This window comes from Microtus pennsylvanicus, chromosome 11 (assembly GCF_037038515.1).
Source record: "Microtus pennsylvanicus isolate mMicPen1 chromosome 11, mMicPen1.hap1, whole genome shotgun sequence".
NCBI classification, from domain to species: Eukaryota; Metazoa; Chordata; class Mammalia; order Rodentia; family Cricetidae; genus Microtus; species Microtus pennsylvanicus.
The window spans coordinates 50,629,986-50,657,072 of NC_134589.1; the positions used below are offsets into that span (position 1 = coordinate 50,629,986).

Consider the following 27,087-nt stretch of genomic DNA (forward strand, 5'->3'; position numbering starts at 1 on the left):
TCTCTCTGACTCTGCTTTCTTCCTCCCAGAATTCAGTTCTGTCTTCCCCACCTACCTAAGTTCTGCCCTATCAGCAGGCCAAGGCAGTTTCTTTATTCATTAATGGGAATCACAGCACAAAGAGGGGACTCCCACATCACAGCAAGGTGAGTGAGGAGTATGAAAGTGTATCTACTGTCAGAAAAGGGTAAGGTAGGATGGATTATGTCATGTAGAGCCTCATGAGTCACTGAAGAAACCAGTATTTTGTAGAATGATAAGAAAGTCTGACTAAGAGGTAACTTAAACTAATTTACATATTAGATATGTGACTCTAGATTCAAGACTGAGAATAGACCATGAAGCATCAGCAGGAAGAGGTAGGAAGCTGGCACACACACCCAGGATGCTGGCTGGACCTGCAGTCTCCTTGGACACAGTGAGAAGGGTCAGATTACAGATGTCTTTACAAGCCAGTGTCAGGGCTGCAGCAATGGCTCAGTGGGTAAAGCTATTGCTATGCAAGCATGAGGACCTGTGCTCTGATCCACAGCATCCTCACAGATGCCTGCTGGGCGTGGCTACAGGCTTGTGATCCCAGAGCTCAGGAGGAGGAAACAGGAAGTCCCCCAGCTGTCTAAGTAGCTAGACTAACCATATTCATAAGCTCTCAATTCACACACATGCACACACATGTGATTTCTCATGTACATGAACATGTACACACACCATAAACCTGAAGGAAACACATGGATGTTAGTAGGAACCAAATACCAGATTTGAGATTTAGGAGAGGCCAGGAGTGAAAAAAGCCCAGGGTTTGGGGCCTGCCAGCAACTTCCTGAAATGAAGAGCTTGTGAACTGGGCAGGCTGCAGGGAGGAGGGGAAGTACAGAGATCCAGAGCACAAATCTGGGAGATCAGGAGCTTTTGCTGAACTGGGGCCTGTTGGCAAACCCGGGGAGTCCCCGCTTCAGTAGATGAGGGAAGTGAGGCTCTTTACTCAGGAGGCGAGGCCTCTGCAGGCCAGGAAGAAACTCTCAAACTTGATGCTTCTGCAGAGACTTCACAACAGGAAATGAGCTGAACAATGTTCAACCTCCACTCACAGGGTTCAGAGGAAGGCCATCTGCGCAGGCTCTGATGCCTGGCTTCCTGGGGGACTTCCTGGCTTCCAGAATCTCTTTCACTTTTGAAGAAGATAGTTTGGCCAGAGATTCACGCATCAGTGGGCCCAGTGGAGGAGCAGGGTGAGTAGTGGGACCAACAGAGTCCACAAAACCATTTGAGTTGTGGGAAGATAACTGCTGGTCTGATGGCACTAAGGCATACTGTGGCAGACATGGGGACTTCTTCCTTATAGGAAGGACGGAGGCTTGAGCCACTACTTGGAGAGTCTGCAGGCCAGCTTTGGTGGGTGGGAGGTCGCTGGATTTCCCTGTGTGCTTCATGTACCTATTCCTGTCATAGCCTATCCTGCACCCTCCTCTCTCCTGTCTGTCGTGAACCTGCAGGAATAAAGGTCCTGAGTGGGGAGGTGTTATAGTGGGAAGCCTGAGGATGAGAAGTAAAGAAGACAAAAGCAGTCGCTGGGCCCAGCAGGGCTTGCCTACACTGAGAAATTAGGCCAACCTAGCTTACTAGTTAGTACGGCACCATTTATATTATTTGAGGTATGGGTGGGTCAGTCAAGGTCAGCAGAGAGCTAAGTCAGACAATATGCAAAGAGAACACAGGATCCCTCAGACACAGCTGCCTTAGGACTGATAACCACAGCCCAGGGGGAAGAGTCAGGCCCCCAGAAGCTACATCTTCAATTCTTCCAAGGCACTGACTCCAGTGTCAGACTGGTCTTGCTATGTCCATTCCAGGACAAGGACACAGACTTAAACTTCCCTTTTTTCTTTTTCAGGGCCTCTGGGAAAGTCTTGGGTCACTCTAACCCCATACACTTGCCCATGTGGCTCTTTGGTTTTCTCTGGGTAATTTATCCTTCCTGCTTAGTTGCCTCTGGATTGTTCTCCCTTGTTTTTCCCAGGGACAGAAGACTTCTAAAGATTCCTTCATGAGGCCTAGCCTGAACTCAGACTGAGATCTTGAATCCCCCTCTGTGCAGAATCTCCCCACCTCATCCTCTGTCACAGTAATGGCCTTAGCATGGGACACTAGAAAAGGAAGAATCTGAGGAATACAGAGCAGTGAGTGTCCTGCATCTTCCATCCCTGTCTCTCTATCCTCTCAGCTCTTGTAATCATAACACTCCTTTCATCCATCCCTAACCCTTCACCCTTGATTAGCATCCTCTAATCCTCCCAGTTGTCATGCTCCATGCCCTGCATCCTTCCATCCTCTTGTTTTCCCATCCCCACATTTCCCCACCCTCCAGTCTCCAGATGTCCACCTTCCCACTCCTGCCTCTCTATCACTTTCCATGGCTAGTCCTGGGCCAAGTCTTTCTACTGTGGTTCTTCAAAGTTAGAGACCTGTCTGCTGCTAGTGATGGAAACTGTGCCTTCCTCCAGAGAAAGCGCTGCTTCTGCACCAACAAACCCAAGCTAGTTGACAGGGCCCCAAGACTTAATTAAGGACCAAATAAAGATTCAGTGACAGTCATCTTCCTGAAGATGGGCTTTTGTTCTCTCCCACTCCAGCTCCTCCCCTGATCTCTCCATTCTTCCTCATCCTTATCCTTCCATTTTCTCTGCCCTTTAAAAGTTTCACACAAGTTTCTGGATCAAATCACTGCCACCATAGGTCCATATTAGGACAATGGCTACCCTGGCTAGGAGCTTACTGAGTCCCCTGTCTATTAACTTACTCACTGTAGCCCTGTCTATTAACTGTTTTCACAGGTTTCTCCAGGAGTGAATGACAGCAATCACATGATCCACTGCAGCAGATCAATTTACAATTGTTTTCCTGCTACATGAAGCCACCCCACAACTTAAACCCCCTTAAATCCAAGGACAAAGCCTGCTATTATCTCCATCATCTCCCTCCCACAGAAAGCAGCCAATAAGAGAGTACACCTCCTCAGGGTCAGATAAATGACCTTAATGACCTAAAAGAAGAAAACTTAGACAAACTGAGAAACCCCAGGCTCAGCATAACAGCACACTTGCCTGACAGGAAAGCCAAAGCAGTAAAAAGAACATCCACTGGCATCATTCATGAAACTATAGAGAACACATCCACTGTAAACTTCACTTCCCAGCGTTCCCTTTTCTGCCCTATAAAGACCAAGCCCCTGCACCTGGACACACAGGCTCCATCCCCAGGAAAGACCTGAGTCCTTCGGTTGTTCTGATCAGAGGACAATCTGTCCCTGTAGAGGCTGCTCTGCTCTTATTTTCAGGGTTCCTCCATCAGTTCTGATCAAACGCCCTTTCCCACAGCAGAAATGGGTGGCAGAGACAAGAATTCACTGGCCTCCTGCTTGGAATTACAATAGAAGGAAGATGTGAAGCTGTGTGGGATTTAGCTGTATAGCCAGGCATCATCTGAGGGCTCTATCACCATGGGAACAGCTCAGTCCAAGAAGGCGAGTTACTCAAAGGAGAATCAGTATGACAGTCTACTACTCTACAAAATGAAACAGATGGAACTGGAGCTGCAAGAGATCGAAGACCATGCCGAGAAGGACTCGATGCTAAGTAAGTACACCAAGAACTACAACCCACCACTGCTGTGACCCCTTAATCACCACTGAGCCCTCCTGACAGGCTTCCATGGGCAGGCTAACCTCCTGTCAAAAGAGTTCACAGGCCCCAGGAGAGGTTGGAACCTTGACAAAGGTAGTGAAAGAATGCTAACCCACACACTCCTACACTGGCATATTCTCAGGCTCCTGTGGTACTCAGAGCCCCTGGGGAGAAGCACTCAGAAGCTGTAGTGGGGAAAGGATGGTTTTCAGAAGGACTATGAGAGGTGTCAGCATGGGGTTCTAGTCATCTTCCTAAAGGAGTACCTGGTGACACTGAAGTTAGAAACCCAAGCCTTGGAACTGGGCAGAGTCTGAGTGCAGCCTCTTGTCTCCATCTGGGAAATGGGGAGCTAAACAGCTCTCTCCTTGGGCTGTGGGAGTAAAGTAACAACGACAATGAATATTAAACAATCTAATATTCAATAAATGTCCAGTAATATATATACAGTTTACAACCCCGTGGAACAGAAACTCAGAGCCCCACATGAGGGAGCTGGGGCTCAGAGAGGAATAGAGACTCACACAGAGGACTAGTGTAGAACCAGGACAGGTGAACTTCATGATGACAGAGCAGGACCATTTCCCAGCAACACTTGTGACAGTGTCTTTCTCCTCATACAACTATAGAGAAGCATGTGAGGGTAAGCAGGAAAGACCCCAGCCTTACTTGCCTGGCTCCTGCCTCTGACTCTCTGTTAACACACAACCACTGTTTCTTCCTCCACAACCACAGCTCCAACCAGTGAACGGATGAATGCCAGGAAACGATTGTGCCTGAGCCGAAAGACTTGGAGGAGACACTTTCAGATCTCAAAAAAGAAAACTGGTGAATGGGAATCTGAGGACCCTGGATTCAGAAGCAAAGGTAAGTGAGGCTGTGGATGGAACTTCAAGACCACATAGATGATGTTTCTTCACAGGTGAGCCTCCAGTCCTATGGGGACCTGAGATAAGAGACTTAAATGGAAAGTCAGAGGAGCAATAGCGGAGTTCTAGGCGTCACAGGCTACCAATGATCCTTCTGGGTACAGGAGTGCTGAAGTAGCACTGAAGCTGGCACAGAGGAAACTGGAACCCATGAGGTTAACAGTGTGTCTAGCCCAGCTGATACCCAGAGTTCAGTGGAAATTATGAGTGGGAACTGAGGATCCCAGGGGTCTACGTCCTGAAGTTTCATGGTCTCTTCTCTCTAGCTGAGCCCTGAGAAGAGGATAACTTCCTGTCTCAGCTTCAGCCAGTGTCCTCTACTGACTTCCTTATTTCATTTTCACTTATCCAGATCACACCCTTGCCTCTTCCTCTTCTCAAGCATCAACGTAGCCACCTCTCTCCAGAGCACAAGGTCTAGAGATGGAAGTTAACTTGTCCAGGCTCATGGCACATAGAGGCAGACACAGGGCTGAAACCTAGAATAGTGAGACCTGAGAAATGACTTCATCCTCTTCATCCTGCTCCCGCTCTGTGAAATTCCTGCCCACACCGAACTCTTGTCTCTCCCTTCAAAGTCCATTCTTCTCACCAAAGCTGAAGAAGCCTGGGTTCGGGACTAACCTGAGCTCCATAGCAAAATTCTATTAAAGTTACTAACTGCAGGGTGCTAGTTACTTGGTATGTCACTGTGAAAAAGTTACTAACCCAGGGTGCTAGTTACTTGTTGTGTGTCATCTTGACAAAGTTACTAACCCCAGGGTGCTAGCTACTTTTTAACGTCATAGTGACAAAGTTACTAACCCCAGGGTGCTAGCTACTTTTTAACGTCATAGTGACAAAGTTACTAACCCAGGGTGCTAGTTACTTGTTAACATCATCATCGTGACAAAGTTACTAACCCAGGGTGCTAGTTACTTGTTGTGTCATTGTGACAGAAGCAATTTGGAGAAGACATGGTTTGCTTGGCTCACCGTCCATCAGAGCAGAAAAGTCAGAGCACAAAAGAATGGAAGCTCTGCTCACGTTGTATTTAGTCAGGAAAGAGAGATGAATGCTGGTCTCAGCTCACTTTTCCTTTGTATTCAGTGCAGGACTCCAGCCCTTGGGATGGTGCTGCCTACAACTAAGGTGGACCTTCCTACCTCAGATTACCTAACCTGTCCCCACAAGTGTTCCCAGGGACATTTCTGCTAGGAGCATCTAGATCCTGTGTTAATGACAATACTGGTCGCCACACCATCTGGCAGGATCGTTGTAAGAGTTGAAAGGGTACTTGTCTGAAGCACAGTGGACGCTGAGGAACTAGCTGTTTCCTCCCAGTCTCTTCTCACTCAAAGAGCCCTTTTCACACTTTCAGCAAGCTTTTCCAGCCACACCCTCAGACCACAAGTTTCCAGACCAAGAGTCATTCAACATCAGAGGGGGTAACGGGCTGGAGAACCTCCATCCAACCCTTAGAACAACAGTTAGAAAGCTCCTAGAAAGAAATGGCCTCCAGCAGAAAGTCTAAACTCACTGCTCAGGCGGCATGAGCTTCTTTTTTTGTTTGTTTGTTTTGTTTGTTTGTTTTTTTAGTTGTCGAAAAAATTTCTGCCTCCTCCCTATTTCCCATTTCCCTCCCCCTCCTCCCACACATCTCCCCCCACTCCCCTCCCCCTTTCCCCACTCTTCTCTCCCTCCCCCCACTCCATTCCCCCTCCCTCTCGAGACTGAAGAGCAGTCCAGCTTCCCTGCCCTGCAGGAAGTCCAAGGTCTTCCCCCTTCTATCCAGGTCCAGGAAGGTGAGCATCCAAACAGGCTAGGCTCCCACAAAGCCAGTTCATGCATTAGGATCAAAACCTAGTGCCCTTGTCCTTGGCTTCTCATCAGCCTTCATTGTCCGCCATGTTCAGAGAGTCCGGTTTCATCCCATGCTTATTCAGTCCCAGTCCAGCTGGCCTTGGTGAGCTCCCAATAGATCCGTTCCACTGTCACAGTGGGTGGGTGCACCCCTCATGGTCCTGACTTCCTTGCTCATGTTCTCCCTCCTTCTGCTCCTCATTTGGACCTTAGGAGCTCAGTCCAGTGTTCCAATGTAGGTCTCTGTCTCTATCTTGATCCATCACCAGATGAAGGTTCTAAGGTGATATGCAAGATATTCATCAGTATGGGGCTATAGGATAGGGTCATTTCAGGTTCCCTCTCCTCAGTTGCCCAAGGTACTAGCTGGGGACATCTCCCTTGGTTTCTAGACATAAATAAAGGACATTGAGCATATAATTTGTGGTCCTAGAGAAGCTAAATAAGAAGGTGAACCCAAAGAAAAACATATAGTCATCCGCCTGAATATGGGAAGTAGACAAGATTGCCGGGCAAAAACTGGGAACTTGGGGGTGAGGTGGCATGGGGCTAAGGGGAAATGGGGTGAGAAACGTGAAAAGGGGAGAATGGGGGGAGCTTGGGGGAATGGGATGGTTGGGATAAAGGAAGGGTGGATACGGGAGCAGAGAAATATACATCCTAAGTAAGGGAGCCATCTTAGGGTTGGCAAGAGACTTGACTCAAGAGGGGCTCACCGGCATGAGCTTCTTAAGGTGACAAAAAGACATGAACAAAGACTCAGTCCCCTGGGGCCACATGCCAGCATCGCACCCAGAACCTGGAGAACTTTAGAGGACAGCCTAGACATTCTGTCCCTGGAGTCTCTCACTGTTGGGCTCAGCACTGCTCCCAGGAGGCCCTTGGAACTAGGGACAGTGTCTTCTCCAACACAAGAACACAGCTGGCATATTGAGCAGGGAGAATCCATTATCACAGGATCCCTCATCACTCACGTTCCCAAGGGCCAAAGGGGTCATCAAGGGTTTGCCGAGCACCCCACTTATGTCAGACCCTGTGCCCAGAGTTTCACTTGCATCTCGCTTGCACTTGAATCGCACAAACACTTTTGAGAGAGAGAGAGAGAGAGAGAGAGAGAGAGAGAGAGAGAGAGAGAGAGACTGCTATTGTCTCTCCTTGGCAGGAAGAAGACCAAGGCTTAGAGAAGTGGACACTCACAGTGGAAGAACTGCATTCATTCTTCACTGTCACTTAACACCCTTCTCTCCCTCTCTCTGACGTCAGAGCAATGAGGACAGTCACACCAAAGTCAGGGAAGTACAGGCTCTGAGTGCCAAGGGCCTGACCTCAATGCTAGGAGATGCCACCTTTGAAATTTGAGCTACACTCAAAGAAAAGCATTCCAATTCAGGTGGTGGGGGTGCACTCCTTTTTTCATTTTTTTGTTTTGTTTTTTTGTTTGTTTGTTTTGGGGTATTTTTGTTTTTTTTTAATTTATTTATTTATTAAAGATTTCTGTCTCTTCCCCGCCGCCACCCCCCATTTCCCTACCCCTCCCCTAATCAATCCCCTTCCCTCGTCAGCCCAAACAGCAATCAGGGTTCCCTGCCCTGTGGGAAGTCCAAGGACCACCCACCTCCATCCAGGTCTAGTAAGGTGAGCATCCAAACTGCCTAGGCTCCCACAAAGCCAGTACGTGCAGTAGGATCAAAAACCCATTGCCATTGTTCTTGAGTTCTCAGTAGTCCTCATTGTCCGTTATGTTCAGCAAGTCCGGTTTTATCCCAGGCTTTTTCAGATCCAGGCCAGCTGGCCTTGGTGTTTCCGATAGAACATCCCCATTGTCTCAGTGTGTGGGTGCACCCCTCGCGGTCCTGAGTTCCTTGCTCGTGCTCTCTCTCTTTCTGCTCCTGATTTAGACCTTGAGATTTCTGTCCGGTGCTCCAATGTGGGTCTCTGTCTCTGTCTCCTTTCATCGCCTGATGAAGGTTAATATTCATGAGGATGCCTATATGTTTTTCTTTGGGTTCTCCTTATTTAGTTTCTCTAGGATCACTAATTATAGGCTCAATGTCCTTTGTTTATGGCTAGAAACCAAATATGAGTGAGTACATCCCATGTTCCTCTTTTTGGGTCTGGCTTACCTCACTCAGGATAGTGTTTTCTATTTCCATCCATTTGCATGCAAAATTCAAGAAGTCATTGTTTTTTTTACTGCTGAGTAGTACTCTAGTATGTATATATTCCATACTTTCTTCATCCATTCTTCCATTGAGGGGCATCTAGGTTGTTTCCAGGTTCTGGCTATTACAAACAATGCTGCTATGAACATAGTAGAGCATATACTTTTGTTGTATGATAAGGCCTCTCTTGGGTATATTCCCAAGAGTGGTTTTTTCATGTTTTAAAGATTTTTATTTCTTTTTTTTTGAAAGCAGATTATTTTTATTACTTTATAAATAATACCATTCAAAATTTCCACCTCCTCCCATTTCCTTCCCACTCCTCTATTCCCCCTCCCCATCCAGTCCTAAGAGAGGGCAGGGTACCCTGCCCTGTGGGAAGTCCAAGGCCCTCCCGACTCCATCCAGGCCTAGGAAGGTGTGCATCCAAATAGACTAGGGTCCCAAAAAGCCAGTACATGCAGTAGAATCAAATCTCAGTGCCATTATCATCGGCTTCTCGGTCAGCCCCCATTGTCAGCTACACTCAGAGAGTCCAGTTTGATCACATGCTCCTTCAGTCCCAATCCAGCTGGCCTTGGTGAGCTCCAATTAGATCAGTCACACCATCTAAGTGGGTGGACAAACCCCTCGCGGTTCTGACTTCCTTGCTCATTTTCTCCCTCTTTCTGCTCTTCAACTAGACCTTGGGAGCTCAGTACAGTGCTCCAATGTGGGTCTCTGTCTCTATCTCTGTCCATCGCCGGATGAAAGTTCTATGGTGATATTCAAGACATTCATCACTGTGACTATGGGAAAAGACCAGTTCAGGCACCCTCTCCTCTACTGCCCAAGTACCTAGCTGGGACATCCCCTTGGACACCTGGGATCCCCTCTAGAGCCAAGTCTCTTGCTAACCCTAAAATAGCTCCCTTAATCAAGATATCTTCTTCCCTGCTCCCATACCAGCCCTTCCTCCATCTCAACCATCCCACTCCCCAAGATCTCCCCAATCCTCCCCTTCTCCACTGCTTTAATCCCAGAACTCAGGAGGCAGAGGCAGACGAATCTCTATGAGTTTGAGGCCAGCCTGGTCTACAAGAGCTAGATTCAGGACAAGCTCCAAAGCTACACAGAGAAACCCTGTCTCGAAAAACCGAAGAAGAAGAAGAGGAGGAGGAGGAGTGGGAGGAGGAGGAGGAGGAGAGAAGAGGAAGAAGAAGAAGAAGAAGAAGAAGAAGAAGAAGAAGAAGAAGAAGAAGAAGAAGAAGAAGAAGAAGAAGAAGAAGAAGAAGAAGAAGAAGAGGAAGAATGATGTTCCTTCTACTGGCCACTTGCAGTAAACTTGTACATTCCAGGGCCTTAAAATGTGGTCCAGGCTTAAAGAGCACCAACTGACTTAATCAGTCCCACCACTTCCCATTCGAAACATAAAGAAAGGGAAGAAGGAAAACAGGGAGGACTTGAGGCATCTATAGACACATACAAACGCAGTAACATCCATGCAGTGCAGCAACCTTAGGAATGACAATAGCAAGTGTGAAGCCACGAGGACTAAAGAGTTGCTGTAACTGAACAGCCCATGGATTAGAGGATCCTGGCAGGCAGGGTGATGGGCAAGGGGGTTCTATATTAGATATTATCAACAGCAGAGCAAAGACCAATTGAAGATAGAGGTACTTTTCATTGATTCTAAGTACCAATGGGGTGTCTCATCTGAGAAAATAACATAATATCTAACAACAGCTTCATAGCAAATGCTCAATCCACATGGCATGCTTTGTGACGTATCAAGAGGAAAGGAGGGAAACTGAGTAAGGGACATGATGACTGACACTGTAGGCTCTGTGGGTCTCTGTCACACCTGTACAGCTCTGCTGACACAGTCTCAAAGATGAACAGACAACAGAACAACAAATGGCCATGCTGTGCTCCAACTGTGCACCATGCTGTTTGTAGTATTCCTCTCCTGATTTTATCTGTTTACACTCATAACTATTTTTTCTATTATTTTCAGCTTGCAAAAACAAATGACTAGCTGAGGCTGGCAAGCACTAGCCGAATATACCCAGGTTGCCCCTCCTCTGTGTGTTTCACCGGGGTTTGTTAGCCCCTGGTCATGGGAATATTAAAGTGAACCTCATCAGGATCATAGGAGTTTTCCCAACTTCCCAGTGGGCTGATAGAAGGTCCAGGTCCAGGATTTTCGCATCGCTTGGACCTTATGCCTTCAGTGCAGCGGTGGCAGAAATAGGGCTCCATGAGCAGAAGAGAGACAGATTCCTCCAGCACTGTGCGGGAGACAGCACGGCACTGGTGGTGGTGCGACAGAGTGATTATGTGCCTGGGATGAAAGGCAGATAGAAAAAGTAGGCTATATTTCCAACTAACAATCGCTGGTAGAATGTAAGCTGATGATAGGCAGCTATGTAGTTTGATATCTGAGGAGGGGAGGCACACACTCCATGAGTAAGGCAAGAAGATCCAGAGACAGAACTCCAGCATCCCAGAGGTTCAGCATGGATCCCAGCTCAAACTGGCTTTGGGTCATCACTCTCAAAGTCCAGAGGCCATGAAAATGGGTGGGCACAAACCATACCGCTACATCATCACATGGAGTCGGGAGTCTGAGTGAGGGGCCTTAAGCCTGAAAGGCAAGCAGTTGACCAGTACTGGGCCATTTTTATGTGGTAGGAACTACTACCAAGGGATTGCACACTCATGGAGGCATGGCCGGATGTGTGGGAGGAACCTACCATTTGATGTTGGGTGTAGAATTGCAGTGATTTTAAGTTGAAAAGGCGACACTATTAAAGGGTAGAGGATTATAGGATCCCTAGCAGTCCTCAGCTACAAGGGATAGCCTGCCATGTTCACAGCACCAATGAAGGATTTACAGAGGCCCGACCCTGGTAGGTGGGAGACCCAGTGAGAGACAGACAGATATGCCGTGCAAAGAGCTTGGGTATAGAGGTTTTTTTTTTAATGGATAAGGGGATTATGGAGAATAGAGGGAGGAAGAGAGAGAGAAAGAGAGAGAAAGAAAGAGATAGGGAGGAGGGAAGAAGGGAGGGGGAGGCAGTAATTACCTCTTCAGAAGAGGGACAGACAGAGAGAGAAAATGGAGGGAAGGCATGAGATCAACTCGCCTCTGTGGGAAGTAGGGGGATTGGGGATGGCAGAGCTTGTCTCTTAAAGGGACAGGGTATACAGGTGACAGGGAAGGTCAACAAAATGATAACTCTAAGCACCTCCCCTTGTATTAAGGCTGGGCAAGGAAACCCAGTATGGTGAGTAGGGTTCCAAAAGCCAGCAAACAAAACTCAAAGACAGCCCCTGCTCCTACCTTTAGGAGTCCCCAAGGAAGACAAAGCTACACACTGTCACATATATGCAGAGAGCCTAGGTCAGTCCATGTAGGTTCCCTGGATGTTGGTTAAGTCTCTATGGGCTCCTGTGAGCCCAGGTTACTTGATTCTGTAGGCTTTCCTCGGATGTCCTTGACCCTTCTGGCTTGCACACTCCTTCACTTGAGCAGGATTCCCTGAACTCGTCCTAATGTCAGCTGTGGGTCTCTGTACATGTTTTCATCAGTTACTGGATGAAGGCTCTGATGTCATTTGGGGTAGTAACCAATCTATGGTTAGAGCAGAATCTCACTGGGCATCATTACATTGACTTTTTTTCTCCAGTTGTATTTAGTTCTATCATAGGTCTCCGTGCTACCCAACCTCTGGGTCCTAGAACCCAGGCAGTGTCAGAGGTGGGGAGAATTTGGGTTTTTAGTTCTTTATATATTCTGTATATTAATCTTCTGTCAGAAGATTAGACTGCAAATATTTCCTCTTTCTCCATGGGCTTCATTCAACTTATTGTTTATTAGATGCACAGAACCTTTTTAGTTTGATGAAATCCCACTTATCAGTTGTTGGACTTAATTGTTGGGCAAATGGAATCCTATTCAGGAAGTCCTTTCCTACACCCATATCCTGTAGCCTGTTTTCTTCCAGCAGTTTCGCAGTTCAGAGCTTCATTCTTCTAAACATATGCCAGTTCTGCCAGGGCCACTTCGAGAAGATGCTGTCTTTTATCTACTGTACACTTGTGGGGTCCTTGTTAATTATCAGTTGGCTCTAGTTAGGTGGATGCATGTTAGAATCTTCTATTTTTCCCCACTGGCCTTATGCCTATTTTTGCACTGGTATCAAAGTGCTTTCATCACTCTACCTGAAATTACCTGGCGCGAGTGAGAAGGAAACATGGAACACACAACAAACCTGCTTAGGAGTTTATTAGAGGGGGCGTGCACAGGCCTGGGGAATCAGTGTGCAGAGAGAGAGAGAAATGGCATGTCCAGCTTTTTAAAAGCTGCCTAGTGCATGCACACAGGGGGGTTGACATGGCTACATCATATGCAGATAATGCGGCTCACACATGCACACAAGGGCTTAGCTGAGTCACACATGGATGTAACCACACATGTGCACACATGGGTCATGTGGGGCCCTTTAACATTCAGGCACTTCTGCCTAAGGGCTTGTCTGCATGTGCATGGCTCTAGAACCTAGAAGTGCAGCCTTGTTTGTGGCTGAATAATTACATTCCACCCTTTTGTTTATTATAAAAAAAATTGGGAGTTTGGAAGTCTTTAATGGGTGGGAATGGGGCGTCGTAAGGTCTTTTGTGACTACTTCATGTTGATTTTGTGGGTGTTGGGGACTTGAGATGCTTGACCATGTCCTGGGGTAGCTGACTACTTTTGTGTTGTTTTCCGGGCTCTGCGGAACTGTCTGGCTGGCAGATTGGACCTCTCAAGATACTGGAAAGGCATAGAATTATGTCTGGAAAAAAATTTAGGTCCCAGTAATTAAGGGAGGAGAGTTCCAAGATGGAAGATAGAGAGGGGTTCTTTTGTGGTGGAAGGAGGGAATTTCCAAGGGGTTCCCAAGACCAGGAATGATAAGGAAAGAATTAAATAATACCTATTCTGGGTGAGTCTGGTCTGTTTAGGTAGGTTCAATTGGGTCCCTGAAGCTTATGAAAAAAATGTTTGAAAAGAAATAAATTTTAGACATATTAAAAGCTTATGATTACAATGGTATAGTGTTGGAATGGAAGATGGTGGGGGGGAGGAAAAGAAGGGGAAATTATTGAAAGGGGGAATTATTAGACCACTTAATGTTTTACCTGAAGTAAATCTTAAGTCACTTGTTTTCCTTAAGCATCATGGTATTGCCTTAACATCCAGGAGACACTGCTGCAGTCAGTGATAAACCTGTTATGTTAAAGTCTGTTTTGTGAGGTTTTGGAATTTGGAGCTGCAAACTCGTTATTGTTTCTTACCACTTGGGCTTTTGATAGTCCTTGTACCTCCAGATCTATGTTTAGTGATGGTCCCCGTGATAACAGCTGAGTGGTTAACTGGAAAATTAAGTATGACATTAGAGATATCGAGAAGATGGTAAAGCAGATAGGAGAAAGAGGAAGGGGGAGAGTATATGGAGATTTTGGCACAGGAGAGTTGAGTACAGTGATGAGACTTTTATTTTTCTGGAACTGGAGAAAGAGTGGCTGATCTTGGTGCCCTCTAGAACTTAACTTAAGGGAACATGGCCCTGTTTGAGTTATCATATATGAGGGACTATCTTGAGCTGGCAGAGTAAAAAGTTTAAGGTGGGACAGGTAAATCCAATGAGGAAATCCCTTGAGTTTGGCAGCTGTGGGAGTTACAAGAATTACTTTAAAGGGACCCTGCCATTTAGTGGGGAAGGGTTAGGGAGAGTTGGTCTTGGGTAGAGAATAGTAACTGATCCCCTATTTTAATCGGCAGTGGGCATGAATTAGCACATCGTTGAAGTAATGAGTAGTTGGTAAATTCCCATAATAGGGAAGTGAAGATGGGGAAACAGCAGAGTAAGCAGATGATCAGGAAAGAAAGAGGCTTTAGGTGAGAGGCCAGAGGATAAAACTGGCCGCCCATACATGAGTTCAAAGGGTGAGATGAAAGGGGGGCTTTGGGGGAGCCCTAAGCCAAAGAAGGGCCTGAGACAAAAGTTTTACCCAGTCAAGGTGAAGCTCCTGTGACATTTTAACAAGACATTTTTTTTAAGGAACAGTTAGTTTGTTCTACCTACCGTGAAGACTGAGGGTAGCATGGGATATGAAAAAGGCAGGGGATGTTAAGAGCCTTAGACAAAGTTTGATAAATTTGGAAAGTTAATTCTGGGCCATTACCTGAATAAAGAGAGAGGTTGGGATTCCAAACCAGGGGATGATTTCTCGGAGAAGAACATCGGAAATTGTCTGGGCCTTCTTGCTGGTAGTGGGAAATGTTTCAATCCACCCAGACATGGTGTCCACCAAAACCAGGAGATATTTAACTCTTCTGACCGTGGGCATATGAGTAAAATCCAGCTGCCAGTAAGTTCCTGGAAGGGAGCCCTTGGCCTAGTGGGTGGGAAAAGGGAAGCTACAATATATGGTCTTGGGATCTGACTTTTGACAGATTTTTACAAGAGGCAGTAATAGCTTTTAAGGGCACTAGGTTCTCAGGGTGGGTTGGAGGTGAGCCTTGACAAAATGAAATAGAGCTTTGCTATTAGAATGAAAGAGCTGATGTAGGTAGGACAGAATTTGCTGGGTGTCAGGGGGTGTCTGTGAGAATGTGGGCTGTACTGTATGAACCCCCTAACATGACTGAGGTAGGTTTGGGCTCTGGAATGCTGCTGTTCTAGCTGCTTGGTCAGCCCAGTTATTTCCCTTGGAAATAATGGAACTGTTGGTCTGATGAGACTGACAGTCAATAATTCGTATATCTTTGGGGATATAGGAGGCTTTTAACAGGTCCATAATGTAACCTGAGTTAGTCATGGATCCTCCTTTTGTTGTCAGAAGCCCACGCTCATTCCATATAGCTGCATGGGACAGGAGGATATGAAAGGCATATTTGGAGTCTATGTAAACATTTAAAGATTGTCCCTTTGCTAACTGGAAGGCACAGGTAAGGACTATTAATTCAACCTGCTGATTAGCACTATGGGAGGAGAGTGCCTGTGCCTCCACTACCCCAGTACCTGACACTATGGCATAGCCTGCTCTACGGGTCCCCTCACCTAAAAAGGAGATGCCATCCCTGTACCAGGTATAAGTGGCCTGGGACAGTTTGCCCTCCTGTATATGTGAGGGGTGGGGCAGTACATGTTCTAAGATTTCTGTGCAGGAGTGAGACAGGGAATAATTAATGTTAGTTTGAGGTAGGGGATTTGAGATATTAAGGGGTGGGCAGCATTGGAAAGTGAGTATGGCATCTTCCACTAGTGCCATCTGGAGAGAAAGAACTTGGGAAAGGGGTAAGATCTGTAAGCCTTTGTAAGTTAAGATATGGGGCACATTGTGGTGGGAGAAGACAGGGGTAGATGACCCAAAGGTTAGTTTCTTTGACTCACAAATAAGAAGCTCAGTGACTGCTAAAGCACATTTTCAGGGTGCCCAGCCCTGAGTGGTGAGGTCCAGCTTCTTTGACAGGTATGCAAAGGAAGGTCCAAGCTGATGACCTAGGACTCCAAGGGTATATCCCTCCTTTTCTGTTACAAAGAGGGAGAAAATATGAGTTAAATCTGGAGATGAAGAGCTGGGGCCTGGATAAGGGCTTGCTGGAGTCTCTGAAAGGGTTTACTAATGGGATGGAGAAGGGGCTCATGCAGAAAGCTGAGAGCTGCCTTGTTTAAGGGGTGAGTGAGGAGAGAAAAAGAGGGGATCCAGAAACACAGGAAGCCAGCTATTCCTAGGAATGATAAAATCCTCTTCTTTTGTAGAAGGAATTCCAAGGAACTGGATTAGCTTTTTTCTGTCTAGGGTAATAGCTTTTTGGGTTGGGGTACTAGTTAATCCCAAGTAAATAACCTGAGAGGTAGACAGTTGGGCCTTAGAAGGTTAGATTCTATAGCCCCTTTTGGACAGAAAATTTAAAAGAGTGGAAATATCAATTTTGTTGATCTCCAAGGATGGACTGCAAAATAAAATATCACCTATATACTGTGTGAGTTTAGACTTAGCGAGAGACGGTGAGAGTAGATCAGAAGCTAAAGCCTGACCAAACAGGTGTGGGCTGTCCCAGAATCCCTGGGTAAGGACAGTCCAGGTGAGCTGTGTGGAGAGGTGAGTGTCAGGGTCAGTCCAGGTGAAGGCAAAGATATTTTGAGATTGAGAACTGAGAGGAATAGAGAAAAAAGCATCCTTGAGATCTAGAACTGAGAAGTGGGAGGTTGCTGGAGGGATAGCGGAAAGAAGTGTGTAAGGGTTAGGCACTACAGGATGAAGAGGGACCACTGCAGAGTTAATGAGCTGGAGGTTTTGAACCAAGTGATAGATTCCATTAGGTTTCTTAACAGCAAATGTAGGGGTGTTAAAGGGAGAAGAGGTGGGGCGAAGTAGTTTTTTTCTTAGAAGGTCAGCGATAATAGGCTTAAGTCCCCTAAGGCTCTGAAGAGAGAGGGGGTACAGAGCTTGGGTAATGCACTTAGTAGAATCCTGTAATTGGATAACAATGGGGGAATGATTTTTAGCAACAGAGGAGTTTTGGGTGTCCCAGCCTGAGAGGCTGGTAGAGGAAAAGACATATTGGGGCTGGGAAGTTGGGAGGCCAGAAGGAGAAGGAGGGGAGCTGCTGGCGAGTCTGGGGTAAGGTGAATGGAAGGAGCAGATGAAATGGAAGCTCCTACTTTTGCTAAAAAAAATCTCTTCCCATACGAGGTACCAGGAAGGCTGGCATGACTAAAAATGAATTAGTGAGATAAATACCCCTAAAAACACAGTTAAGTGGTAGGATCTGATGAGGTAGATAAGGCTATCCCCATGCCCTGACAACAGGGAAACTAGAAGGAGAGGTAGCCCCCAGAATTCCCTCAGTACTGAGTATGTGGCTCCAGTGTCCAAGAGAAAGGAGATGGGCCATGATGATACTGTGATGTTTACCCATGGCTCCCTGTTATAGATGACAGTTGTGGTTGGGTCAAAGGAACCCAGGCAGCCTTACTTGTCAACAGCCAGACCTAGCAGGTCAACTTGGGAATTTTCTGGATTTGATGTTTCCATGCCACTATGTACATGAGGACAATAGACTGCTCAATGTCCTTCCCTATGGCATCTCGGACAAGATGTTGCGGGACCAAGATGAGGATTAGGGCATACTCGGGCCCAGTGACAAGTTCTACAACATTTGAAACACAAGCCTGGTGATTCTAGAGCCCCCGGTGGCAAGGCACAGAAGAGTCTTGTCATGGTGTCAGAGACCAGCTTCAACAAAAATACCATATATCATGGCCTCAACAACCTCAATGGTATCTAGATTGCTGACCTTGCTCTAAGAATATATAAGTTTTCAAAGGTCGAATTTAAAAACATACTGGAATTAACACAGGTATGAAGGGTAAAGCATTCACAAATGATGTAATAATTAGGCTGCCATTGTACAGTAGTAAGTGTTAGGAATATTTTCCTAAAACGATCCTCCCTGCTGATGCAAATAATCCCAATCAGACTGAATCAGACCAAATTAAAAGATATCAAGGTTTAATTGAATGCCTGCACTCTCAGGTGGCCCAAGGGGGGGAATGGAAGACACAAACATGACCACCAGAGAGGAAGAGGGAACACCATGTGATTATTTTCTAGGGAGCAGTTTAAATAGCCTGTGGGAGTGGTCTTGACCTATGCTGAGGAGGGATCAAGGTTTGGCAGGCTCCTTTGACCCTCCCTGGAGAGGAGTCATGGTTTGATGGGCTCAGGGTAGGGGACTTCTAAAGATGGAGGCCTGAGGCTGGGATTACAGTAAGTAAGGAAGTGGTACACATGGCAGAAAAAGACAACTTTGATTTAGTCTAAAAGACAAAGTATATTTACCTTCCTTAATGTTTAATTTTCCTTCTCACACCTTACAAGGGTTGAAGAAAGTTAGACAGGATGGAAGAAGCTAAATGTCTGTTCCAACTTGTTTTCCCTAAATCCTGTAACAAAAGTATGTTGTGTCTTCAGCAATAGAGTCTTAACTCTAGTTCTGGTAGACTATACCAAGAGCAATAGCAACAGATTTTTGCTGTTTGTGGAGTCTCTGCATGACCAGTAACTCTTAGGAGGTACTCCATGCTTGGCGTTCTGCATCCTCCATGACCAGTAACTCTTAGGGAATACTCCATGCTGGGCACTGGGATTTCCCTTTAATAACTCATGTCTTCTGAGGAAAGTACTGTGCACCCATTGCTCATCAGCCTATATTAATTTGAGTTATATTTTTGACTAGCTTACAAAATGGTGTGCTCCTTAGGAACTTTCATACATTGTTAGTTTTGGTTAATCCATCTCCATCCAGTCCTCTTCCCTATCTCACAACCCCTATCCTCACTTCAACTTTGAATGTCATTTTCATATCACAAATATTCTCCTCTACCCACACCACTTAAGACCCCTTACCCTACCCCTCTCTTGGGCTCATTATACTTTCCTGACCTCTAGAGATACTCTAAATAAGTCTCACATGGTCCCACCTCTAGTTGAAAAGCTACAGGCAATCAATGGAAGCTGAGAGAGGGAGACTCAGTTCTCTCCAGAGATGAGTACCTTGTAGGTTATCAAATACCAAGAGGTCATCATTAAACACATAACAGCAACACTAAATGGACTCATCAGAATGTGTGTATGTATGTATATATGTATGTATGCATGCATGCATGTATTACCAATCAATAAAGAAGAAAAGGTGATCTTAGTGGGAAAGAGGGGACATAGGAGGAGTTAGAGGGGATAGAGAAGTTAAAGAAGGGTGAAGATGATGTAAATATAGTATAAACATAGAAGATTAGAAAAAATTAACTTAAAGTAAACTTTAAAAAACAAAGTAAAAATATAAATGTAAATATACCATGCTAATATCCACATATGACAGAGAAAATTTGGCATTTGTCTCCTTAGGCATGGGTTATCTCACTTAGTAGGATATTTCCCATTACTATTCATTTTCTGTAGATTTTTTTAAATTGGACTTTTCTTTTTATGTGTATTTGTATGCTGTGGATACATATGTGTATGCATATTTGCATGTGTTGGGCATACATATCTTGGGAGTTGCACTTGTATGAATGTGAATACCCTAAACTGATGTCAAGAATTTTCCTTAGCTGTTCTCCCTCTTTATTCATTAAGACAGAATCTCTCATCATCCATATTCAGAGCTTGTCAATGGAACTAGTCAAGCTAAAGATTTGCTATGGAGAACACCTGACTCATCTTCCTGAGCCTGAAGTGACAGATGCCACAATGCACACACAGCGTGTATGTGGGGTCCTAGAATCCAACTGTCCTGATAGCTCTTTAACTTCTGAACAATCTTGCTGCCACGGGGTCTTTTGAAGTGTGACAGAACTGAAGAAGATTTAGATGTGTGCATGGAAACAGATATATTCAAGCTGAACCTACCCCTTTGCACCTGGATCAGACATGGCAGGCGGACCTTGGCCACAGGCATGAGTGGCCAGCCTGCTGCACTCAGGAGATTGTAGTTTTCCTACAAAAGACAACAAGAGAAAATCTATAGACACTTATTTCAGAGTCAAGTGACCCCTGAAGCTAGTTTCTCAAGGGCTGATTGTGGGAACTGATGTTATACTCCGTGCTCTACCCAAATTTTCTTCAGCACTTTGGCCAAGGCAGGACAGACAGCTGCCTTGTATTTTGGGAAACCTGCAGATGCTGAGGGATGAACTTGGATTCTGGTCCATGGGGAATTCTCCTGTCTGTCTTGCCTTGAGTTTCTTAAAGAAGAGGCTGAGATGAAATTTATTTTTAGGCCCAAAAGTGGCAAGAAGACTCCTCAGATGCACTGGTTGGAGGAAGGGCAAGTAGGGCAAGATGCGGGAAGCCAGAAAAGTGTTCTGTGTAACAGTGAAGCAGGTTACATCAAGAGCAAATGTATTCATTTGTTTCTATTGCCAGGACAGAAACCAGCGATAGGGTAACATTTGTTATTCTTGTTCTTTGTTTGATTGACTGACTGGTTGATTGATTGATTGACTGATTAGTGATTGTAGCTCAGGAAGTTTCCAAACTCACTATATAGAAAGCCTGGCTCTGAGTTCCTGATTCTCCTGCCTCTGTCTTCTGAGTGAAGAATTATAGGGCTACACCACCATACCCAAGGTTTTATTTTTTGTTTGTTTGTTTGCTTATTTGTTTGTTTAGAATATGTATATTAAATCATAGTTCTGGAGTTGGGGAGTCCAAGTAGAGACTATGACTGTTCAGCTTAAGAAAAAATGGTATACAGGCAAGCAGGTGCCTGCAGGAAAGAAAGGGAATCCTTTCCCCGAAAACAATATTTTTAAACAAAAGAACATTTGTTTAAAAAGTATTGATCAATTAATAAGGGGCCTGTCCCCATGACTACACTAAACCTTTGTCCCCTTACTGCTACATTAGCAACTAAATTTCTACACAAGTTTCAGTGGGGACAAAGGACATCCAAACAGTAGTCACAAACAAGGCTTGTTATTATGAATGATATCTGGAAGGCAGTACAAAATAAGCTTGGGATTGCCAGTACTGGGAACAGGGGCAAGTCTATGTCCTGAACACACACACTCTAAGGCATCCCAAGATCACCTCATCAGACCTAGAATCTCAGAACCTACAGAACGATGTTGTCAGGACTGCAACTGTGAGGCCTGTGCAATCTATCAGGAGCAGACATTGACTCCACTGGCTGTAATCACCCCAGCATTCTAAGGCCTACTACAGGAGAGACCACAGCCCCCAAATTCCAGATGGGAACATTGAGCTCAGTGGAGCTGTGGTATCATCACATGGACTGAATGAAGACAAAGCTGTGTCTGTGAACTCACCCTTTATTCTCAGCCATGAGAACAGGTCTGACACAGAGTAAGACATTGGTGAATACCTGGCATATGGATGAAGGTCACACAGCATTGTTACAGGTGAAGTGAAACTTGAACTAGACTCTTCTATTCTCTAAGCTCAAGTTCTTTGCACTGCACTGTTCAGAATATCCCAGCACCCACAGCCAGTCCGTTGCACAGCTTAGACAGATGCCTGAGCATGTCCAGTTGTGTAGATTGGGAAGAAAGAAGATAGAAAGGAATGAAAAAACAAACAACTCTACTGTGTACACTTATATTCCTTTTTTTTCTCCCTTATTTAGGAAGTGTTCCAAAAATATATCAGAACCTTGAAGAAAATGATCTTTATAAGACAGAGACCTTGAAAACAGAGGGCTTGCTCCAAAATTTCACACAGCTACTACTCCTACAAAAATCTTGTCCAAGAGACTGGGAGAGCACGGTCGGAAAAAGCTGGTATCAGTGTGTAGCAGAGAAGAGAGGACATCTGATTGAGATCCAAGATTTATTTCGCCCAAACCCAGATACACAGGAAACGCCTCAATTAGTTGTATTACAAGGGGCTGCTGGCATCGGGAAGTCAACGCTGGCCAGGCAGGTGAGGAGAGCATGGGAGGAAGGTCAGCTCTACAGAGATCGCTTCCAGCATGTCTTCTACTTCAGCTGCAGGGAGCTGGCCCAGTACAAGCAGCTGAGTCTGGCTGAGCTCATAGAAAAAGACCAGGCTGTGCCCACAATTCCCACCATGGAGATCCTGTCTCACCCTGAGAAGCTGCTCTTCATCCTAGATGGCATAGATGAGCCAGCTTGGGTCTTGAAAGATCAGAATCCTGAGCTGTGTCTGCACTGGAGTGAGACACAGCCTGTGCACACACTTCTGGCCAGTTTGCTGGGGAAATCCATCCTTCCCGAGGCTTCCTTGCTGCTCACAGTTCGGACCACAGACCTGAATAAGATCATTCCTTCTTTGGGACAGCCACATTGGGTGGAAGTCCTGGGCTTCTCTGAGTCTGGGCGGAAGGAATATTTCTACAAATATTTTTCAGAAAAAGGAGGAGCGATTAAAGCTTTCAGCTTGGTTTCCTCAGACCCAGTGCTCTCAACACTGTGTGAGGTACCCTGGGTGTCCTGGCTGGTCTGTACTTGTTTGAAGCAGCAGATGGAACAAGGGGGACAACTCTCACTCACCTCAAAGACCACCACAGCCCTCTGCCTGAAATACATTTCCCTGATTCTCCCAGACCATGCCCTGCTGACCCAGCTCAGAGGGCTCTGCTCACTGGCTGCTGAGGGGATCTTCAAAAGAAGGACCCTGTTCAGTGAGAGCGATCTCTGTGAACAAGGATTATCTGGTGATGTCATTGGCACTTTTCTGAAGATTGGAGTCCTTCAAAAGCAGCCCAGCTCTCTGAACTACAGCTTTTCCCACTTGTGTCTCCAGGAGTTCTTTGCAGCAATGTTCTGCATCTTGAGGAATAAGAAGGAGAAACGTGGTGATATGAAAATATACAGAACTGTGGAAACACTGATAGAAGTGTATGGGAGAGAAGACCTGTTTGAGGCACCCACCATACGCTTCCTGTTTGGCCTGTTGAGTAAACAAAGGGTTAAAGAAATGGAGAAGATCTTCATCACCTGCTTGCCTCTGGACACCGTGTGGGAAATGCTATATAAAGCCAGGGCATTGCCCGAGCACCTGCATCTCTGTTCTCTGGGGTTGTTTCACTGTTTTTATGAGACTCAGAATGAGGGGTTCCTGACACAGGTGATGCACAATCTTCAAACAATAAAGGTTTGTAACCCGACAGATATGGCTTGCCCAGTGTTGCAGACAAATGTGAACCACCTGGTGGTCCAGACAGACGTGGAGCTCATGATGGTCACTTTCTGTATTAAGTTCTGCCGCCATGTGAAGAGACTTCAGCTGAGTGGATATGGACAGCAGAGACCAACACTGTTGGCCTCCAGGATGGTTCTGTGAGTATCCAGACACAGCCCTCTCTCCAACTTCTCTGTGGATCCCATAAGCACACGTGTTCTAGGCACCAGCACCACCCTAGGCTGGCTCCAGGACAGCGGGGTACAGGTCACCAGTGGCATCTAACTGCTGAATCTGATCGCCTTTCTCTATTTGCCTCTGTGTGCCTGACTATACAATGGAGCTATAAGCATTTATCTTTCTCTCTGTCTTGGTAAGGACTACCCACCTGCTCTGATTCAAATCCTCTTCACCCTCACAAGGTTCAAAAGGCCCACAGTTATTGGTTTCATCATGCTTTCTTTCTAAGAAACTGCTCATTCAGCTCCTGCAAGAACCATCCTCTCTCCCCTTGACAGTGACCTTAACGCTGATGTCTTGCCCCATCTCCTCAGAATTTATATGTATGAGAATTCCTATGTTTTCCCTACCCAGCTGTGTCAATGTAGGCAGTCTAGTCCTGGCACTCAGCATGAAAGCTTCCTAACTTCCTGCCAATCCAGGAAGATAGACCTCCCCTTCCAAGATCGCCTACACTGGGCAGAATGCTGACTGGGATCAGTATGTGTCTCTCTCCCTTCCAGATGATTCACTCCAAAGCACTGTTTTTATGGCTGACCCTAACAATCAATTACAGGGGGAAAAACTGTTCTGAGTACCTCAAAAACTGATAAAAATTCTTCTCTGATTAAATTCATCTCCACCCTTCACAAGGTTCAAATGGCCCACAGTTAGCTGACCCTCTTTCACACCATGCTCTGTCTCTAAAAAACTGCTCATTCAGCTCCTATATGCACCATTCACTATCCCCAGGACAATGACCTTGGCCCTAAGGTCTTCCCACCAACACCTCAGGATGCATACTTGTAAGAGTCCCTATTTTTCCTGCCCAGATGTCTTCCTTGTATGTGTCATGAAGGCAGCATGGCGCTGACACTCAGCCTGAAGGCTTCCTAACTGCCTTCCAATCCCAGCAGCAACACAGACTTTGCCTTCCACAGTGCTGTAATGGTGACTCAGTACCAGGATGTGTCTCTTTGCTCTCTAGATGACTCACACCCATCAATATTCATTAAGCACTCATTTTATAAAAGGCACAGCCAATCAGCTACAGGAAGAAAACTACAAGTACTGCCAAGAGGATCTCAAAAAGTGGAGATAAGGAAGTCAAATATACTAATTACATAGGGTATGACACTTGCAACGATCGGGCACACACCAAGTATCAGGGAAGAAAATGCTCACTCAAGTGAACCAGAAAGGAAAATATTCACAGAGGAGGAGATATTTTCATTTTGAGTCTTCTGTTTCTATACACTGAAACTTTTCCCAGATAAGCTGAGTTGACTTGCTAGCAAAAGTTTGAAATTCCATTATTCTGGTGGTTAAAACTGGGATATTTCTTGAGTTCTGGCTTTGACACCAGCGTGAGCAACACAGCAAAAGTGGTGAAAAGCCCACATAAAAAGTAAATGACTTAAAAGTAGTATAGCAACTGTTAGAGAACAGGAAGGGAGTAAAGAGAGAAAAGAAAATGAGTCAGAGAGAGCAGACATGATCAAACTATGTTATACACATATGGGAAGTTGTCTCAATGACTCATTTGATTAGAATGACCTAATTAAAAACCTACTTGTTGTAAAAGAGTAAGGATATATCAATTATCAAAACAAAAAAGTAGCTTTTATAATTCCATGTGTCAGGAAGGACAGCCTTAAGAATTGGAGTAGCTGAGCTTGGTCTGGCACATTTGTCCTCCCAAACTCAGAAGGTTGAGGCAAGAAGACCAATATGTCCCAGTACGGCCTGAGCTACCTAGTGTGAGGCTGTCTTAAAATATTACGGGCTAAGAATGTAACTCGATAGAGAGATTACCTTTGCTGGTTAATTCTCTGTTGCTGTGATAAAGCGTCAAGGTCAAGGCAGCTTACAGAAGAGTTTATTTGGGCTTCTGGTCCCAGAGGGCTCAGGGTCCATCGTGGCAGAGGGAATGGATATGACTGGAGCCCCAGCTGAGAGCTCATTCTTGAACCACAAGCAGGAAGCAGAAAGAGTGCACTGGGAATGGCTCAAGATTCTGAAGTCTTAAAGCCTGTGCCCTGTAACATACTTCCTTCCACAGAGCCACACCCCAGGAGCATTCTTAAATAGTGCCACCAAATGAAGACAAGGCATTCAAATGCCCACGACTCTTGGTCACATCTCATTCAAAACACCACATTTAGGAATCCCAAAACCCTAGATTTTGTACAGAGCATGAGCTAAAGAATTGGAGTATAACTATTAATCCCTTTTCTATATACTTTTCTGCAGTATAACTGAGTCACACAATATATTATATTCATGTTTATTTTCTTAATGAATTAAGACTGTCTTCTCTAGTTACTAAAAGTCTAGTTACCATTCTGAATAGCTCAATAAAAACAGTTAAAAAATAATATTCCCCAAGGAGAACACTTTGGCCAGTTGGACAGTTTTTTCTGTTCTTGGCTATTTAAGGTAGTTACTGTCAATGGTTATAAACAAGTCAGCCTTGGATGACTTTGCTACAGATGTTGCAAGTAGAAGTGGTCTGATGTGGACCTTTAGAAGAATTCTAAGTCGGTACAGAGACAGGCTACATAGCACAAAAGAAACCAGAACACCAGCCTGCTTGAAAAGGACAGTGGCGTTAGGATCCTGGGACAATCCGGTGAGAAAGGAAGAGGCTTTAGCTGCTAGAGAGAAGGGAAAGTTGAAAGGGAAAGTCAGCCAGACAAAGCAGGGGGGCAAGCAGGAGGCCATTGCACACTCGGAAAACATTTCAGGTGTGAAGACTGGCCAAAGCCAAGGGAAGGGAAAGACCAGTCCAGGGAATTAAAGCATCAAAGATTGCAAGGTGAGCAATTTCTGTATGTGGCTCATAATGGCACCTCTTGATTTTGGAATAATGCATTCTGAAGTTCCACTTTCAGTCAGTGCAAACACTGACCATGCACCCAAACTGCCATCCTTTGACGGCAGGGAAGGGTTCTGTGCTTAAGACCATTGCTGGGCTTGTAGAGGATGTGGATCCATTCCCAGCACCCCATCAGATGGCTCACAACCACCTTTAACTCAGTCCCAGAGGGTCCAAAGCTCTGATTGTATCCTCTGCGGGATTCTGCATGCACAGAGCACACACAGACAAGCAGGAATACAAATGTACACATAAAGTAAAAAATAAGTAAATTCTTTTAAAATCTACCAGCCTTCAAAGTTTAGTATTTTATTTCCTTGACAACTCTTTGGTTTTATGAAACTGGAATGAAATATTTTATAGTTTTTGTTCCAGTTAATGTTGGTCACTTTTCATCTGTGTTTCTGGAGTTGTGGTTTTTGAGTTGTTATTTTGTTTTATTTGTAGAGTTTGGGACAGAATGCTGCACAGGCCAGGCTTGAGCTGCTCCCAGCCCCTTCAGGCTTAGACTGGCCTAGAACTCACTACTTTTCTGACTTCATATGCTTGCTTTTTACATTAAAGGAATTCACTACCACTCTAAGCTGATCTCTCTCTCTCTCTCTCTCTCTCTCTCTCTCTCTCTCTCTCTTCCTCCCTCCCTCCCCCCCTCTCTCCTCATTCTCTGTCCCTTC

General features: G+C 45.5%; 1 pseudogene; it reads left to right on the forward strand.

Moving 5' to 3' along the window:
- The first annotated feature begins 1,093 nt into the window (after nt 1-1,093).
- LOC142860493 (NACHT, LRR and PYD domains-containing protein 1a-like) overlaps nt 1,094-27,087 on the forward strand; it is a 59,607-nt pseudogene continuing 33,613 nt past the window's right edge.